We start from the raw sequence: 19,872 nt of genomic DNA, 5'->3' as shown, positions 1-19,872 counted from the left end.
GGGGAAATAATGAGCCTAGGTTGGGACACAGAGACCTTCCTTCATGACGGAGCTCAGCCAAGTGCAGAGAGGCTGGATAAAATGAGCGGGCAGAGGAAAGCCCCCTTCAATTCTCCATGCCCTATACCCGATTCCATCACATGCCAAACTCCCTGGTCTCTCCAGCTGCAATAAGACCTCAGGCAACCTTTCCAGGTGTACTAACTGGGGCTGATAGGAGCTACAGCCCCAAACACCCAGAGGACACCAGGCTGGAGGTGGCTGTCTTGAAGTAAGGGCAAGGTTGCACACATAGTGCACAGCCTAGGACCCTCGTACCTACGGGACCGCCTCTCCTGGTATGTCCCACGGAGGACCTTACAAAAACATCTTGGAGGTCCTGGGCCACAGGGAGGTTAGGCTGGCCTCAACCAGAGCCAGGGCTTTTTCGGCCGTGGCCCCGATCTGGTGGAACGCTCTGTCCCAAGAGACTAGGGCCCTGCGGGACTTGACATCTTTCCGCAGGGCCTGCAAGACAGAGCTGTTCCACCAGGCCTTTGGCCAAGGCACAGTCTGACCCCCTCCTTCGGTAATCCTCACAGAACTCTAGTCCAATGGTTGCCATTAATTTAATTCTGAATGGATTTTAGAATGAATGGATTTTAGAATGCTGTGTTACTTTTATTGTTGTTAGCCGCTCTGAGCCCGGCTTCGGCTGGGGAGGGCAGGATATAAATATATTATTATTATTATTGTTATTATTGCTATTATTATCTCAATCACTTTAAGCATTATGGGTGGGGAAAAGGCACGTTTAAATGCTACTCTCCCCCCACCCCAAAGCAGACCAAAGCAATGCAAAAATCACACAGGTCACTTCCTGATATCAAAATTTTGCAAGAGGGATTCAGTTGCATTCTATCAAAATTCACAAAACGTGGATTTCTTCTGCATGAAGAGCATATGCCACATAACAATGGGCTACCTCCTATTGCTCCTCATCCACCGATTCAATGGCAACATGAGGACATAAAGTGTCCTGTTACTTGGTTAGACTGGAGGATGTTCTGATCCTCACCTATCTCCTCTTTTTGCTTCCCCAGAGACAACCATGTGTCTAAAGTCCCTGCTATGTCCAGTCTCAGTCTACAACCATGCTTCTCTGCTGAAACTGTGCATGCGAGACATATGCAAACTTTGTTATAGGAATTCTAAGGTCTCAAATATAGAATAAATATTGATCGTTGCACACACATAAAAAGGTAAAGGACCACTGACAGTTAAGTCCAGTTGCAGACGACTCTGGGGTTGTGGTGCTCATCTCGCTTTACTGGCCAAGGGAGCCAGCGTTTGTCCGAAGACAGTTTTTCCGGGTCATGTGGCCAGCATGACTAAGCTGCTTCTGGCGAAATCAGAGCAGCGCACAGAAACGCCGTTTACCTTCCCGCTGGAGCAATACCTATTTATCTACTTGCACTTTGACGTGCTTTTGAACTGCTAGGTTGGCAGGAGCAGAGACCGAGCAACGGGAGCTCACCCCGTCGCGGGGATTCGAACCGCCGACCTTCTGATCGGCAAGCGCTAGGCTCTGTGGTTTAGACCACAGCACCACCCGCATCCCTGCACACACATACATAAGTGTATAAACCACATGTCTAAAATAGTACAGGAGAGCAATCCAAAGGCCATCTTGGCTCTTTAAAAGACTCTAAATATTTCCTTTGCCTCCTTAATCCCCTTTGCCTAAGAATAGGTAGGCAGATAGTGATCAGGAGAAGTTCCTGAAGGGATTCTGTTCCTATATTTATGAACCTCCTTTGTATTAATTGTCAACTGAATTAAAAAAAAAACCACAACAACTTCAGTCTCAGGAGCCACTGCAAGCCTAGGAGACAGAATCACAGAGCTGGAAGGGACCGAGGGAGTCGTCTAGTCCAACCCCCAGCCCTGACACTCTGATTTTTTTTTTTTATAATATTTTTTTTATTGCTTTGTTTTCCAAGGTCAAAGTAAATCATCAATACATCGTCAATAACACAACAAAAGCTGTTCTACAAAAAGAAATAAGAAATTAAACAATAGAAAATTCATTTTTCCAAATCTTTTTTTCATCGTCAATTGGACTTCCCCACATCCTCCATCCCTGCATTCCTTACAATAAAAATAAACAGCAAATTAATACCTTGTTTCATGTGTTTTTGTATTTTCATCTAATTATTTACTCTAAAAGTTGAACTTTTCTCGGTCATAACTTAGTTTCAATCATTTCCGAATCTCAATACTGAAGCATGTTTTTCTCAAAACTTAGCAAATTCTCAACATTCATATAGCTTATAATGTTTTTGTAAATAGTCCTTGAATTTTTTCCAGTCCTCTTCCACTGCCTCTTCTCCCAGGTCTCGGATTCTGCCGGTCATTTCAGCCAATTCCATGTAGTCCATCAGTTGTGTGTGCCACTCTTCCAGTGTGGGTAACTCCTGTGCCTTCCAGTATTTGGCTATAAGGATTCTTGCTGCTGTAGTTGCATATAGAAAGAAAGTTCTGTCTTTCTTTGGCACTCTCTGGCCTACAATGCCCAGGAGGAAGGCCTCTGGTTTCTTATGAAAGGTATACTTAAATACCTTTTTCAACTCGTTATAAATCATTTCCCAAAAAGCCTTCACCCTCGCAGCCCTGACACTCTGAGATTAAGAGACTCATATTGCTCTACTGAGTGAACTATCCCAGCTTCTTCACACAGTTGCAGAGGCAGTGGTGACGGGAGAAGGAAAGGCAGGAACCTGCGAGATCACCACCCAGTACATCTATCCTACCACTGCTAGAGCTGTTTGACATGCAAGAAGTATAAAATGCCTTTGTCAAGCGCAGGGGAAGCCAAAGCCATTGCCTCCGCTACAGCCTCTGCCAATCTGCTTAACTAGCGATGGGTGCTTGCCTGTTTCCAAGAGCCCCAATGACCACTGCAGAGGCAGAGTACGTGTTTCCCATGGAGAGGACCCCAGCCTCAAATCCCAGCCTCTCTGGTTAAAAGGGCAGCAGGGAGCTCAACTGGAAAGAGAGATTATACAACACAGAGCCAAGTGGGCCAGCATCTGAACAGAAGCAGGCTGGCTCCATCATCCCAGCTGTTCTGTGAAAGGCAGGCCACAGATTAGAAGCGGCGCACGGGTTGTCCCTGCAAAAGCAAGACTCTCCAAGCAAGCAGGGCTCCTTCTCCTTCCATTACAGATAATCAGAGCGTTGCAGCCCCAACACAGTTTCCCGGATTGCTATCAATAGCTGTAAACTCAAGGATCATAAGCTGTTCCTTATCTGATTCATGCTCTCCCGAGTGCAACTTGCTGGAGAAAAACAGATCAAACGCTCCAGCCCAGGACGCTAATCTAAGTGTGGCTGACAAAGCACATTTAGGCACAGTTGATATTTCCCCCCACGGTTACGTTGTTCTGCTTGAAAAGCTGGCGCAACACCTGTAGGATACCCTGCTTTTAACAGGAATTGAACACACAGCTGGAGATCAAGAAATAGGACTTGTCTCCTAAGGGCAATTATTGGCTTGGGTTTACAAACTGGCCCTAACTTGGAGTGGCCACCAGCCCCTGCTTATGAAGAAATGACTATGGCGTTAACCAGGAGATACGTTTTTTGGTCCAACAGGCACATTTGGAGTTTTGAGAACCAGCGTGGTGTAGCGGTTAAGAGCGGTGGACTCGTAATCTGGTGAACCGGGTTCGCGTCTCCGCTCCTCCACTTGCAGCTGCTGGGTGACCTTGGGCTAGTCACACTTCTTTGAAGTCTCTCAGCCCCACTCACCTCACAGAGTGTTTGTTGTGGGGGAGGAAGGGAAAGGAGAATGTTAGCCGCTTTGAGACTCCTTTGGGTAATGGTAAAGCTTGGATATCAAATCCAAACTTTTCTTCTTCTTCCCACTTCCTCTGGTCACTCTCCTCACCCCCCCAGATCAGTCCCCCACCCAGATCAGTCCCCTCCCCACCCGAAAGAAATAGGGAAAGGAAGGGAACACGCCTCACTTTCCCAAGGGATCTTGGCAAAGGCTGGATGTTGTTGTTGTTTAGTCGTGCCCAACTTTTCGTGACCCCATGAACCAGAGCACGCCAGGCACTCCTGTCTTCCACTGCCTCCCGCAGTTTGGTCAAACTCATGCTGGTAGCTTCCAGAACACTGTCCCACCATCTCGTCCTCTGCCGTCCCCTTCTCCTTGTGCTCTCCATCTTCCCCAACATCAGGGCCTTTTCCAGGGAGTCTTCTCTTCTCATGAGTGGCCAAAGTATTGGAGCCTCAGTTTCAGGATCTGTCCTTCCAGTGAGCACTCAGGGCTGATTTCCTTCAGAATGGAGAGGTTTGATCTTCTTGCAGTCCATGGGACTCTCAAGAGTCTCCTTCAGCACCATAATTCAAAAGCATCCATTCTTGGGCGATCAGCCTTCTTTATGGTCCAGCTCTCACTACAGAAGAATTAATCTGAGCCTTGAGAAGCCAAAAAGCAGAATCCAGAAAGAGGGACATTCTGCCAAATTCCTTCTTCAGCAACCACCTTCATTCCCTGTCTAAGGTGACCCCCATGACAGAGCGTGGGGCTGATAATGCCAAGGTTGCAGGTTCGATCCCCATACAGGACAGCTGCAGATTCCTGCATTGCAGGGGGTTGGACTAACTTCATCATCACCACCATTTTATTTGTATGCCGCCTTTCCATAGTTGAAACTATGCTCAAGGCGGCTTACAACATGACAAGATTTACATGATTACATGCATAACAGAAGTCATAAAGAATAAATAAAACACATCCAAAAGTACACAACCAAATGGAAACAATTTCCACGTAAATCATAAGATCTAAAACTAAAAATACAGCAATAGTATCAGTAACAGCAACAGCTCTCTCAACGACCCCGTAAACAATACTCCAGCCCAAGAATCAGTTCAACAGCCTCAGCTTTTGTTTTTGGAGTCAGTCCGCACTCCACTCTCCCAGGCCAGATGGGAAAGGGCCAGCAAGGCAGGGTGCAGGTCTTCCAGGGCTCACAGCCAAGACAGTCTCATTGAAAACAACACAGAAATTAAAAACAATTTAAAAGAGGAGCCCTCTTTGCTGAGCAGCAGCCACAGTCCCACCCCAAGCCCCACCTCAAGCCAGGTGGAGAGAGGCAACGGCAGGGCCCTTCAGACCCTTAGTAGACCATCCTCCTAAGTCAAACAGGGAACCAGAGCAGAGAGTCTCCTACACCCCAACCCAGCACTTGGGTTTTGCTGTTTGCTCCAGACCAGCTGTTTGCGCCCAACTTTTGTAGCTGGAGTCAGTCTGCATTCCACTCTCCCAGGCCAGTTTGGAAAGGGCCAGCAAGGCAGGGCGCAGGGTTTCCAGGGCTCACAGCCAAGATGGTCTCATTTAAAACAACACAGATAAAAATTAAATACAAGGGCAGAGTCCTTCAGGCCCTCAGAAGGCAGTCCTCAGGGTCTCTTCCAGTTCTACAATTCTGCGATTCTATGAAGTGCACCACTGCGCCCACAGGTGCTGTGTTGGCAATCTCTGCAATAGTTGCTATTAACAGTTAGAAACAGCAACTGCAGAACAGCCACGGGCAAAAGAAACACGCAAGTTTGGAACCAGTAAGTGGTGGGTTGTGGTTTTTTTAGTTAAAACTGGGATTTAACATTTCACACAAATGATACAAGGCGGCGGAATCACAGAAGAAACTGTGACTGCTAATGGGTGGCAATAAATTCTGGGAGGCAACGGATTCTTCTTTGTCAAGCGGTATCACCTCGCATGATCATCATAATCCCATCTGCACACTTCAATTTGGATTACAAATTACTGCGTTCACTCCTGAAAGCGCCCCGTGGGATTTCCAGTTTCTGGTTGCACTCATCCGTTCTCATGCTTCATTATCGCTTTTAATTTGTCAAATGCTTTTTGCGTCTTTCCACAGAGGACAAGGCTATGTTCTGCCTCCAACACCGGAGACATCGGAATACTAGGAAGCCGGACTGGATGTGCCCTTGTCCCGATTCAGCAGCCATGACACAGAACCACAAATATTATCAGTTTACAATGGGAGCAGGATCTTGAGGGCAACTGCCCTTCTAAAGATCACAAAACCACAGAGGTTGAACGCAGAGGATGGATTCTACTGTTCCATCCATTGGACCATAGCATTAAGAATCCAGAGAAAGGGGACATAACATTTTTTTAAAGACACTTCACAATGCTTTTTGGTATTTGGAAACACTTCCTCAAATCTTTCAGAGGGGACATAGTCAAAAGGTGTTTTCTTAGCGTGAGTTTGACCAAACTGCGGGAGGCAGTGGAAGACAGGAGTGCCGGGCGTGCTCTGGTCCAGGGGGTCACAAAGAGTCGCACACGACTAAACAACAAAAATTTCTCTAGGCTTCCCTTTGCTATATGTAAATACTACGCAATTAACAATTGATATTATAGGTTCCCGTATACCCCCCATTCCCCTTCACCCATGAGTGATCTCAATATTTTACTTCTTCCATCTTGTTGTGTTGTTATAATTTAATAATTATTCAATTGATTCTATTATTATTTTCTTGCTTTCCCCTGCACATTTTACACATACTCCATTAATATTTCAATTCCGGAACCATATTTGTTGAGGTTTCTCTTTCTTTCTAAAAGGATCACGCGATCGACTAGGGATGCTCCATGATCGACCGGTAAGTCACAATTGACCTGTTGGACGTCCCCGGTGTAGACAATACAGTAGTATCTTGGGTAACATATGCTTCAGGTTGCATACACTTCAGGTTACAGACTCCGCTAACCCAGAAATAGTACCTCGGGTTAAGAAGTTTGCTTCAGGATGAGAACAGAAATCACGCAGCGGCAGCGGGAGGCCCCATTAGCTAAAGTGGTGCTTCAGGTTAAGAACATTTTCAGGTTAAGTACGGATCTCTAGAACGAATTAAGTACTTAACCCGAGGTTCCACTGTATAAGGCAGCTTCCGGAAGGAAGGAAGGAAGGAAGGAAGGAAGGAAGGAAGGAAGGATCTGCAAAAAGAATAGTACTGTCTCTGGTGCAGCCCATTTGCGGTCAGCAAAAGTCCAGTAGGGAAGGCCAATGGTGGTCCACTGAACCCCAGGAACCTAAAAAAGTTTCAAAGGGGCCGACCAACAGTGACACTTGTTCCCCCAAACACTTACGCAGCCAATCCAGGCCAAACTGCAAATTTCACGTCAAAGCTTCCCTGGAACGCATCTCTGCTTTGTCAGCGAACATTCGCATGTCAAGCTGTCTCCAGAGGTCTCCTCTTTGCCCCATCCTCACAGAGAGAGGCAAATCCCAAGGCAGGCTAATCGGGAGCAGCCTAAAAGGGAGCTCGCCTGCGAAAGACAAATGGCAAGAGGGAAGAAGAACGCAACGCAGTCAGGATGTTGATCTAAGCTGACACCGCTCGTCATTCCGGCTCATTAAGCCTGGCAGCGATTCTTCCCTGCCAAGGAGAAACGACTTCATCAAGGGAAAATTCCATCAACACCAACTCCAAAAGAGGGGAGAGGCCGCCCCCCTCCCCGATGACAGGAGGTGGGGAGAAGGGGGAAAGGAAAGGAAAGGAAAAAGAGGAGAGAGACCCTTTGCTGAGCAACAGCCCAAGAACAATTATTCCTGGGAAGTGGCTGCTAGGGAGATAATTCGGAAGATGAAATACCCAAAGCGCTGGTTCCATTATGCACAGCACTCCGAGAGAGGAGACGTGGCTGTCTGCAGGTTCACTGGAAGAGGCGTCAAGAGCTGAGCTGCCTTTTCCACGAAAGATGGTAGGAGAAACCCACTTCTCTTAGGAAAGTGTGGATTTCACAGCCACACATCAGCTCCAGACATGGTCTGGGCTTGCATCAGATCTGATGCTTTTCTGTTTTCTTCTGAACGTAAGAAGAGACCAAAAAGCCTCATTCCAGCATCCCACATCCCCCAGTGGCCAACGAGCAGAGCCGAAGTGCAACAGTGCGCTACTTGCTCATGTTCTAAGCGCACAAACACAGCAGGTGCACTCCTTCCCTTCCGCCATCCTTCCCAGCGGAGACCCCAGACCTTCAACTGCGCAGCCTCTGGTGGGGCGGCAATCCTCTCCTGTCTTTCCAATTACAAGAGCTTTCTGCATGGGAAGCCGGCCGTGCAGCCGTACGCAGCCGGTACGGGTCCCAAGCTAGCTCCTGCCATCCCTGCGAGTTGATGGGAGCAAGGGGGAAGAATCGCATTAAGAATACATGTCAGCGCTGCTACAGATATTAGTTTGGGGCTGACAGCAGGACGCCGATCGCAACCGACTGGGGGCCGAGCAGTGGGGGCCGCGACCGTTCCTGGCTCCACCGCAGCGCATGCACAGCAGACAACACTTCTCGCCACAAGCCCACAATTCAGCATCGTTTTAGTCATTTCTGGCTTCCCGGCGCAGTGCGTACACCTGGGTAGGCGAACAGCAGAGAGCATGGCATGTTTGGGAAGGAAGCTAATGCTAGTCACATTCACCCGGTGCTATACCAGCTGCACTGGCTCCCGGTGGAGTACAGGATCAGGTTTAAGGTGCTGGTTTCACCTTTAAAGCCCTATACGGCCTAGGACCCTCGTACCTATGGGACCGCCTCTCCTGGTATATCCCACGGAGGACCTTACGGTCTTCAAACAAAAACATATTGGAGGTCCTGGGCCACAGGGAGGTTAGGCTGGCCTCAACCAGAGCCAGGGCTTTTTCGGCCGTGGCCCCGATCCAGTGGAACGCTCTTGTCCCAAGAGACTAGGGCCCTGCGGGACTTGACATCTTTCCGCAGGGCCTGCAAGACAGAGCTGTTTCACCTGGCCTTTGGCCAAGGCACAGCCTGACCCCCTCCTTCGGTATTCCTCATAGAACTCTAGCCCAAGGAGGGGCCACTAGGGGCGCATTGGAAGATGGCCGACAATACCATCTCTCCGACCCACACGGGGTAATTAAGAGGCTGTTATGGGAGTAGGCAGCCTCCCTTGTTGCCCCAAGGAAATGGGGAACACTGCCCTTGCCTGCTGTGCCCATAAATCACCCCCTAATTCAAAAGAAGGGGGTGAGGGCCCTAGGAAGAATGCCCCCGTGCAGACCTCGGCTCTCCTGGACGCTGTCTCTGATCGTTCACTAGCTGCAGCAATTTGGAATAATTAATTACAAAAGAAGCAAATGCACATATTTCAAGTGAAGAAGGGGAGTGAAGTCTGCTAATTTAAGTGACCTCTGCGAAAGAAGACGACAAGTTGGAGAAACAGGAATATTTTACGATGAAGATACACCAAAGGCTGGGTATGTTGACAACGGGACTGAATGGGGGGGAACCTTTTTTACTTTCCTCCTATGTGATTTACAAGAACCCCCCCCATTAGAATCATCGGTTGAACTGACCCAAGCAGGATGATTAAGGTCTGTGTGGAGATAAACTTTAACCAAAAGTATGCTTTATGGAGATCGAGAAGCAATAAGAGCTTTTGGAATGGCGCAGCAATTAATTCGGAGTCGCCATCTTGCCAAAGGATTTATAGCCGAGAGAAGGAACGGACTTGTTTTCAGACTGTATTCCTGGTGAATCTCCTCAGAGGTTTTGAGAAAGGAGGCAGATTGGTGAAGATTAATGACGCCAAGACTGTTTTGATGTATGGAAGTGATGTTATATGGAAAACGTCCGGATATGGCTACTGGATAAAAAAAAATATATCCACGCAGGATTACAAACTGTCTAACCAGCTTGTGGAGACTATCAGAGGTCACAAAGAGAAAGGAAAAATATATGAAAATAACAACAAGAGATGTGGAAAAACAAGAAGAAAGGACTGGATAGTACTGTGAACATCACAAGGTTAGATTTGTGGACATTAAAACAGCAGTAAGAAGCAAAAAGTTGATTGGATCCCCTTCGGAACTTGAAATATGGGTACCCCCAACAAAAAATTAAAATTTGGCTGTGTAATTTGGAATTTATGTAATTTGGTTTGATTTGATGTGATGGTCAGTTAATAAAAAATTATTCTTAAAAAAATAAAGAACTCTAGCCCAATGGTTGCCATTAATTTGATTTTGAATTGATTTTAGAATGAATTGATTTTAGAATGCATTTCAATTAATTGATTGTGATTATATGTAACTGTGTTACTTTTATTGTTGTTAGCCGCTCTGAGCCCGGCTTCAGAGGGCGGGATATAAATAAAATTTTATTATTTTTTTTATTAGTGGCAAGGCAGAAGTTGAGAACGATGGGAGAAAGCAGTGCCTCTCTAGTAAGCAGAGAAGAAGAAGAAGAGTTTGGATTTGATATCCCGCTTTATCACTACCCGAAGGAGTCTCAAAACGGCTAACATTCTCCTCTCCCTTCCTCCCCCACAACAAACACTCTGTGAGGTGAGTGGGGCTGAGAGACCTCAGAGAAGTGGGACTAGCCCAAGGTCACCCAGCAGCTGCATGTGGAGGAGCGGGGAAGCGAACCCGGTTCCCCAGATTACGAGTTTACTGCGAACCCGGTTCCTCAGATTACGAGTCTACCGCTCTTAACCACTACACCACACTGGCTCTCAGAGGTTAGACAGTGGCTGCATCGATTCCACTATCACCACTGTTCCACCACTCATGATGCGAAAGTTCTTTCATTGCAGCTAGGACAGCTTTTACGAGGCCTGAGGGATGCCAGGACTCACCCAAAGGGGCAGGAATCTCAAGGGGTTGATTGCCAAGCTGGGCCAGCAACAATCTACTAAGCCCAGTAGTCAGTTTTGCCCTATTTGGGCAAAAGGAAGAACGATATGCAGCTCATATTCTTGCTCTTGGCACAGCAGGCCCAAGAAACGGCACCCTCTGAACCATTTGGACACCTGTTTTTATTATGCACTATTGCAGCTGCTTCTTTCCAAAGCTTTCCAAAGCTCAGATTAGCTGGAACAGGCTTTCCCTCCAGGAGCTGATTAGCACACATCTCCTTGGCTTCATCAGAACTCTTGATACTGGAGTAGGACTTCTTTCTGGCCATTCCTTGGCACCGATAGAAGCTCTACACCAGCCCTTCTATCCAACGGACGGTCTTACTTCTAGGACACCAAAGCTTTTGCTTTCAAATCTGCCATGGACTCGTGGAATTTCAGATGTTGTTGTTTAGTTGTTTAGTCGTGTCCGACTCTTCATGACCCCATGGACCAGAGCACGCCAGGCACTCCTGTCTTCCACTGCCTCCCGCAGTTAGGTCAAAGTCATGCTTGTAGCTTCGAGAACACTGTCCAACCATCTCGTCCTCTGCCGTCCTCTTCTCCTTGTGCCCTCCATCTTTCCCAACATCAGGGTCTTTTCCAGGGAGTCTTCTCTTCTCATGAGGTGGCCAAAGTACTGGAGCCTCAGCTTCACGATCTGTCCTTCCAGTGAGCATTCAGGGCTGATTTCCTTCAGAATGGATGCGTTTGATCTTCTTGCAGTCCATGGGACTCTCAAGAGTCTTCTCCAGCACCAGAATTCAAAAGCATCAATTCTTCGGCGATCAGCCTTCTTGATGGTCCAGCTCTCACTTCCATACATCACTTCTGGGAAAACCAGAGCTTTAACTATACGGACCTTTGTTGGCAAGGTGATGTCTCTACTTTTTAAGATGTTGTCAAGGTTTGTCATTGCTGGAATTTCAGATAGTGCTCCTTAATGGCATTATCTAACACCAACAGAGTTGTTGGGAAAGCAGATGTTCACACAAGAAGAACTCCATGAAAAATACAGAGCACCAGGAGTCTAGATTTTCATCATCCTGTACGGGACAGGTGTGACCTTTGTGTCATGTGCTTTAATGAAGGGTAATAATATGTGCCCTTCTGGAGAACATCTAATCAACACAACACACCGAGAGGTCAGGGTTCTTCTCTCAAGGCAAGCCTAACTCTTGTCTGTCCACAGGCCAACAGAACAGTCCAAGGACACAAAGCCATGCGTCACTTTACTTTTACACAAGGACTCAAGAGAAGAAGCAAGCAAAATAATAAATTAATAATAATAATTTTTTATTTATACCCCGCCCTTCCCGGTTCAGAAAACCGGGCTCAGGGCGGCTAACAACAAATTTAAACTGATGCAACAAAAAACAGCATAAAATACAGTACAAAACGTGAATAACAATAAATTCAGAATTCAAAAATCAATTTAGGGGGGAAATCCATCCAATAAACATTAGATGATCGCCAGCGCTAGCTGGCTAGATTAGTCCTATTTGGGACTAATTTGGGACTAAAATGAACCCACATCCAAGCAACAGCACAAATAATCAGCCCAACTGGATATAATAATATTAATAATGACAATAATAATGATTATGGTGATGATAATGATAATTTATTATTTATCCCCCACCCATCTGGCCGGGTTTCCCCAGCCACTCTGGGCGGCTCACAACAGAATATTAAAAATGCAATAAAACATCAAACATTAAAAACTTCCCTAAACAGGGCTGCCTTCAGATGTCTCCTAAAAGTCAGGTACTGTGTTTTTTGCCCCATAGGGCGCACCGGCCCATAGGGCACACCTATTTTGGGGGGGGGGGGATAAAGGAAAAAAAAATATTCCCCCCCCCCAAGGCGCGGGGCTGTGGCAGCCCAAGTTTCCCCCGACCCCAGCCCCCAGAACAGGCAGCTCTCTGCAAGCCATGGGAGAGCTGCAAGACTTCCTACGGCTTGTGGAGAGCTGCGCGAAACCCGAAGCCTGGGCGGCGCAGTTCTCCCACGGCTTGCGGATAGCTTCCTGAAGCCTGGAGAGCAAGAGGGGTCGGTGCGCACCGACTCCTCTCGCTCTCCAGGCTTCAGCAAAAGCCTGCATTCGCCCCATAGGACGCACACACATTTCCCCTTCATTTTTGGAGGGGGAAAAGTGTGTCCTATAGTGCGAAAAATATGGTAGTTCTTTATTGACATCTGATGGGAGAGCATTCCACAGGGAGGGTGCCACCACCGAGAAGGCCCTCTTCTGCCTGGTCCCCTGTCACCTCACTTCTTGCAGGGAGGGAACCACCAGAAGACCCTCAGAGGTGGACCCCGGTGTCCAGGGTGGAGACGCTCCTTCCAATATATTTATTTGGATAAACTGAGCTTGGGGTGGGGAGGAGTAGCTACTTTGCCCGTGGGGGTTCTGCTCGATTCTCAGATCTGATCCAGTGGAGTTTTGGAAGCAGGCCTGACACCCGGGATGAATGCCCCACAGAGGGCATTCCAAGCCGTACAGAACGAAGGCCCCTGGGATCTACAATAGGATATCCTGCGGAAGCGGGAGAGTGCATTGTACGACACCCTGGGGGGGAATTACAGAGAGAAGAGGCCGTGCCATTTCCCTTTCCTCACATTCATGCTGCCCAGGAGAGTCTTTTGCTTCCACTGCATTGAAATCTGCCCCTTCCTGCTCCCCCGGTCATCTTACTTGGCCTGGATCCGATGTCAAAGCTCAACACTCTCCCACACCCCACAAATCCATGCATTAGAGAATCCATGGCTTTCCCATCAAACCCTCAGGCCAACGGTAAAAGACCCCAGCTACACATCCTCTCCTTTTCATGTTATTCCCCCCCCCCCCCACAGATCCCACGGTGCAATGTCGGCATTCTGTACCACATCAACACACTATCCCTACTGAGATTGGCTATTCTTGTTTCCTCCTAGGTCAATCCCCAAATGTGCACTCTGAGAAAGCTCGTGTTGCTGTGCAGTGAAGAGCACTCCATTTTTATTTTTAAAAAGTATCTGAACAGGGCTGCTTTTTCAGGAAGGCAGTTCTTCTTTCTTTCTTTCTTTTTTGCAATTTTGAAAATAATTTTAATTTGATTTTACAAGCGTAAAATTATAATACAGTCATATCTCATGTTACGTTCTTTCAGGTTACGTCCCACGGCAACCCAGAAGTACCGAGAAGGGTTACTTCCAGGTTTCGCCGCTCACTCATGCGCAGAAGCGCGAAATGATGTCACGCACATGCGCAGAGGTCTCCTAATCAGTAAGGCAGTTCAGGTGTAGTTGCAACTTCCAGAATAGCCCTGCTTGTCTTCCAACTGGCCGTTACGTCTGGAGCCAAGGAAGAAGATATGGAAAATGGGTGGTGGGTGGCCCTGCTATCCCCCAATCTAAATTGGCATTCCCATCAAAATGTAACAAGCAATGGCAAAAGGTTTCGGAGGGGGTGGGAACCCACCACGCACCACTTGACCGTTATTCCTCCTGTTCAATCAAAAATTACTTCAGACAATGGAAAACTGCCGTGGGAAGTCGAGGTTATTGTCCAAAGTCACTGGGCCCTCCAGGGTGCAGTTCCCTATTCTGTCCCCATGGTCTCTGCGTTCTGTTCAAAGGTGTGGTAGGTGGGCTCTAATGAGCTCCGAAGCAGGCAGGAGAAAGGAAGGGAACAAAAGCGTAAGGAGTTTCGTAGGAATTCAGCCTACTGCAGACCCCAGGAAGTAGTCAGGCCAACTCATAAGAACGCCAGTAACCTCTATTTATCACAGCAATTTCAAGCCCAATGAATATAAATGAGCCTCCATCTCTCCACGAGGAGGAGGAAAAGGTTATCACCAAAATAGCAGAGCTGAAAGGCGATCGGTCCAAACACCCTGCAAAATTCACCCAGTTTTCACTAGTTGTGGTGAGAGAAGAAAAGCTACGTCGAGCAACAACACCTCACCACCTTATCCCCGAATGTCATGCTCTCACACACTTTAGTACTTTTGAAAATTCCCTGGGCAGCCAATGTAATTGTCAGCCTTATACCCGCAACCATGAGGCCTAGAAACATTTATTTAAATTGGGGGGGGGGGGGTAGCTGGTATGAGAAGAACACAAAGAGCTCTACATACCTGAGTACATGGGTAGGCAAACTAAGGCCCGGGGGCCGGATCTGGCCCAATTGCCTTCTAAATCCATCCCGCGGACAGTCTGGGAATCAGCGTGTTTTTACATGAGTAGAATGTGTGCTTTTGTTTAAAATGCATCTCTGGGTTATTTGTGGGGCATAGGAATTTGTTCTTTTTTTCCCTTCAAAATATAGTCCGGCCCCCCACAAGGTCTGAGGGACAGTAGACCGGCCCCCTGCTAGAAAAATTTGCTGACACCTGCTTAGTATATTAGTTCTCAAAAGTGCAGAATGGATAAGAGAGGGAGGCTGAACAGAAGATGATCAACAGGTCATTCACATATCACTGTTCCTTTCCATGTTGACCCTTTTCTAAAATTTACACTGCAAAACTGGGTGTGAAATATTCTAAAAAACAGGTTCCTGAAAAGTCTATCTTGGATCATCACTGTTGCAATGCCAACAAACAATGAAATAACTTGAAACCATCGGTTCGAGTCCCACCTTCCAGTGCAGGAGAAAACAAGAATGTTCCCTCCCCCATGTGACAGCCTTTAAGATATTTGAAGATGGCTTTCATATCTCCTCTCAGTCTCCTCTTTTCCAGGCTAAACATCCCCAGCTCCTTCAACCATTCCTCATAAGACTTAGTTTCCATACCACTGATCATCTTGTTCGCCCTCCTCTGCACACATTCCAGCTGGTCAACATCCTTCTTAAATTGTAGTGCCCATAATTGGACACAGTATTCCAGGTGTGGTCTGACCAAGGCAGAATAGAGTGGTACTATTACTTCCCTTGATCTGGACACTAGACTTCTGTTGCTGCAGTCTAGAATAGCATCACACTGTTGACTCCTGTTAAGCTTGTGGTCCACCAAGACCCCTAGATCCTTTTCACATGTACTGCCAGTCAGCCAGGTGTTCCCCATCCTATATTTGTGCACCTGATTCTTCCTGCCTAAGTGCAGAGCCTAACTCTGTTCCGGTGACATTTGGTGACAGACTATGTATATATCAAACTTTTGAATTATTCTAACGCAACTGGTGAAGATTTAGAAACTTTGGTTGCAATTTCTGATCATTTGTATTAGTCTATACAGTAGTACCTCGGGTTAAGAACTTAATTCGTTCTGGAGGTCCGTTCTTAACCTGAAACTGTTCTTAACCTGAAGCACCACTTTAGCTAATGGGGCCTCCCGCTGCTGCCGCGCCGCCGGAGCACGATTTCTGTTCTCATCCTGAAGCAAAGTTCTTAACTCGAGGTACTATTTCTGGGTTAGCGGAGTCTGTAACCTGAAGCGTCTGTAACCTGAGGTACCACTGTAAATAGTGTTTAGTGCCATTGTTATTGGCCATCGTGTTGTGTTATTTTGTTCAGCTAAGTGCAGAGCCTGACGTTTGTCCCTATTGAAATTCATTTTCTTTGCTTGTGCCCAGTTCTCCAATTCATTAAGGTCATTTTGAATTCTGATTCTGCCTTCTGCGGCATTAGCTACCCCTCCCAGTTTGGTGTCATCTGCAAATTGGATGAGCATCCCCTCAATTCCTTCCTTCAAGTCATTTATAAAGACGATGAACAACAACAGGCCCAGGACAGAACCCTGTGGCACCCCACTTGTCACTGTTTTCCAGGATGACGAGGAACCATTAATGAGTACTCTTTGGGTTCAAACAAACAAACAAACAAACAAACAAACAAAAATTCCTTCCAGTAGCACCTTGGAGACCAACTAAGTTTGTTATCGATATGAGCTTTTGTGTGCATGCACACTTCTTCAGATACCAAAAGCACACAAAAGCTCATACCAATAACAAACTTAGTTGGTCTCTAAGGTGCTACTGGAAGGAATTTTTGTTTGTTTGTTTGTTTGTTTCGACTATGGCAGAGCAACACGGCTACCTACCTGTAACTAGATCTTTGGGTTCGGTCAGTCAATCAGCTACAAATCCACCTAACAGTCACCTCGTTCAACCCACATTTTACCAGCTTCCTCGCGAGAATATCATGGGGGACCTTGTCCAAAGCCTTACTGAAATCAAGATACACTATGTCCACAGCATTCCACTAATTCACCAAGTTTGCAATTCCATCAAAAAAAGAAACTGACCTCTTTTCATAACAACACAGAGAAGGAAACCATTTCCTTTCCAAAACAGCCAACAACAAGACATCTGCAGATGACATTTAACTTGGTGGCACCAGCTCAGAAGCAGGCTAGAGAGCACCACAGTGGCCTCCCCGGGGCACCAGTCTATGGAGGTACACATAGGTCCAAAGGAAAGCAGAGCAATAAGTTTAAAGCCAACTTGGCTGCAGGAGTCGCCGGAAGGAGGCGTGCAAGGCGCCGTCCAACCATCTTAGCCTCATGAAAAATAACAAAAATATATATGAACAAAACAGACTAGGAGCTTAAAACTTAGTAAAGAAGAGCCCCATGTCGCCCCTAAAGTTTTATGGGGTATCCTGGCACAGTTAAGTCCAAAAGAATTTAGTATAATAGCATTAGCAGGAATCCTTATGAAGTCTGCATCAAAACAATTACAAAGCCTGGCTGCTGCTTCCCAAGTCCTCCTGTCCCTGTGCTGGCTGCTTAAACTTTCACCTTTGCACATCTCTGCATCATTTTGGGACATTCCCAAATTGCTTCCCAAGTACCTTGAAGACCACCTCTTTCCCATCATCAACCCCCACTTGCCTTCCCATTATCTCTCATCAAGTTTCCTACGAATAAGAAGCCATGATATGAATGAGCAGCATGCACCTCCCCACAAGCCAGTTGCTAACCATGGCTTCCCACCTGTACTAGAAACTCAGATACATAAGCTAGGTGCCAAATGGCACCTTAGACCTGGGTTGCGGCCACCGCAACAGAATGCCTGTTCACCAGGGTCCCTTCCAACGCTACAATTTTATGATTCTATGATTTCAGCTACATTGCTTGGCTGTATCTCGCTCTTACAACAACAACAACAAAAATATATCATTTATATCCCGCCCATCTGGCTGGGTTTCCCCAGCCACTCTGGGCGGCTTCCAACAGAATATTAAAATCCAATAGTCTATTAAACTTTAAAAGCTTCCCTAAAGAGGGCTGCCTTCAGATGTCTTCTAAAAGTCTGGTAGTTGTTTTTCTCTTTGACATCTGGTGGGAGGGAGTTCCACAGGGCGGGTGCCACCACCGAGAAGGCCCTCTGCCTGGTTCCCTGTAACTTGGCTTCTCGCAGTGAGGGAACCGCCAGAAGGCCCTCGGAGCTGGACCTCAGCATCCGGGCAGAACAATGGGGGTGGAGATGCTCCTTCATGTATACTGGGCCGAGGCCACTTAGGGCTTTCAAGGTCAGCACCAACACTTTGAATTGTGCTTGGAAATGTACTGGGAGCCAGTGTAGGTCTTTCAAGAGCGGTGTTATGTGGTCTTGGCAGCCATTCCCAGTCACCAGTCTAGCTGCCGCATTCTGTATTAGTTGTAGTTTCTGGGTCACCTTAAACAATTCACTTGTCCCACTAGGCAAGAAGCGAGAAACGCACCCAGTGGAAATGGTATTAACTATGGACTTTCACATGTATTTTGCTGTGCACAAGCCATCTGGCTCGATGGAAACGTCAGTTTGTAACCTGGCACCCAGAAATCTCCACATAGTACTGGACCCGCACCAGTAGCAAAACACCCCTGGCGCCTGGGGAATTTCAAACACTGCTTTCACCTGCCTGCCAACCGCGAAGCTATGGGTATAGGCATGCAAACAAGGTGGGATATTAAGCTATTATATTAACCTTTCCAATCAGTTGTCCAAGGGCGTCTAAATAAAAAAAAAAGACAACGTGCCCAGTCCAACGAAGTTGATGTTGAAGAATCATTGCTTCAACACTGGTGATCTTTGCTTCTTTCAGTACACTGGTATTAGTTCACCTGTGGACTGGACATGTTCTTCGGATGCCTGATAATCGTCTTCCAAAGCAACTACTCTATTCTGAACTTAAAAATGGAAAGCGTAATGCTGGTGGTCAACAAAAGAGGTTTAAAGCCTGCGAGTGCTCCAATTGGAGAACAGCCTTTACCAAAGGTGTCCTGGGGCTTTGAAGACATTTGAACTCAGGACGCAAGGGAGAAACGTGCTAAGAGGAAGGCATGCTTGGCAAATCCACACCGTGATCAACTCCCACCCGGAAACCTATGTCCCCACTGTGGAAGGACGTGTGGATCCAGAACTGGCCTCTACAGTCACTTACGGACTCATTGTTAAAACCGTGTTTATGGAAGACAATCTTACTTGGCTATGAGTGATCGCCAAAAAAGATAATCAAAAACTATTATTAATGGCGATGTTTCAAAATATACTGTAGGTGGGCTCTTTAATGCAACAGTAGTTGCAGGAAAGGGAAACTGTGGAGCCACCTTTGGGTAACAGCGAATGCAAGCAAGTAGCAGTTACAAGACAAATGGAGGACTTTATACTTTAGTAGGGTAGATTTGCTCTTGATCAATAGAAAATCAAGTTTGTTTGTTTTTTTGCAAATATGCATTTCATTATTTGTGTGTGACTTCTTCTCATGGGGATGCTGCATAAAGACAGATGCTTTTGCATAAAGACAGCTGCTGCAAAGAAACCAGCTCACTTAAGACAAAGAATTTCACCTTACCTCAATTTTGTGACCAGCCTGCGACCTGGAAAGAGCCTCCAATCTGTCCACTGGATGAAACACTGGAAAAACTTTTAATGTCCAGATTTCCCACCAGGAACAGGATTTTATGGATTATCAACAGGATCAGCTGAAAGAAGAGTTAAAAAAAGGGGGAGATAATGAAGGAAAGATAGAGAAAGTAGTATTCTCTGAAGTCAGATAGGCACACACATATATGGATGGATAAACACAGGGCAACTAGAGTGAGTCAGCAATTGGGCTGCTTGAACAGTAATGGAAGAACACGGTGGAGATAATAATGGCCTGTGGAATAGAAAAACCCACACAGACCCTCCACCAAGTGCATTTCTCAATGAGGATGAAGATCCAAAAGTATTAATACATGCTTAA

General features: G+C 46.7%; 1 protein-coding gene across 4 annotated transcripts in view; it reads right to left on the bottom strand.

The window, feature by feature from the left end:
- The window catches only part of EXTL3 (exostosin like glycosyltransferase 3), a 158,385-nt gene that overhangs the window by 81,785 nt on the left and 56,728 nt on the right, over positions 1–19,872 (bottom strand). For all 4 annotated transcript variants that reach the window (XM_077925389.1, XM_077925388.1, XM_077925387.1 and 1 more), the window contains exon 2: positions 19,480–19,609. The gene's annotated coding sequence lies outside the window, so the exon portion shown is untranslated. The remainder of the gene's footprint in view (positions 1–19,479; positions 19,610–19,872) is intronic.

The sequence above is a fragment of the Podarcis muralis genome, chromosome 3 (assembly GCF_964188315.1).
Source record: "Podarcis muralis chromosome 3, rPodMur119.hap1.1, whole genome shotgun sequence".
In the NCBI taxonomy this organism is placed as follows: Eukaryota; Metazoa; Chordata; class Lepidosauria; order Squamata; family Lacertidae; genus Podarcis; species Podarcis muralis.
Note: the sequence above shows the minus strand (reverse complement) of the source record. Positions and strands in the feature narration are given on the sequence as shown.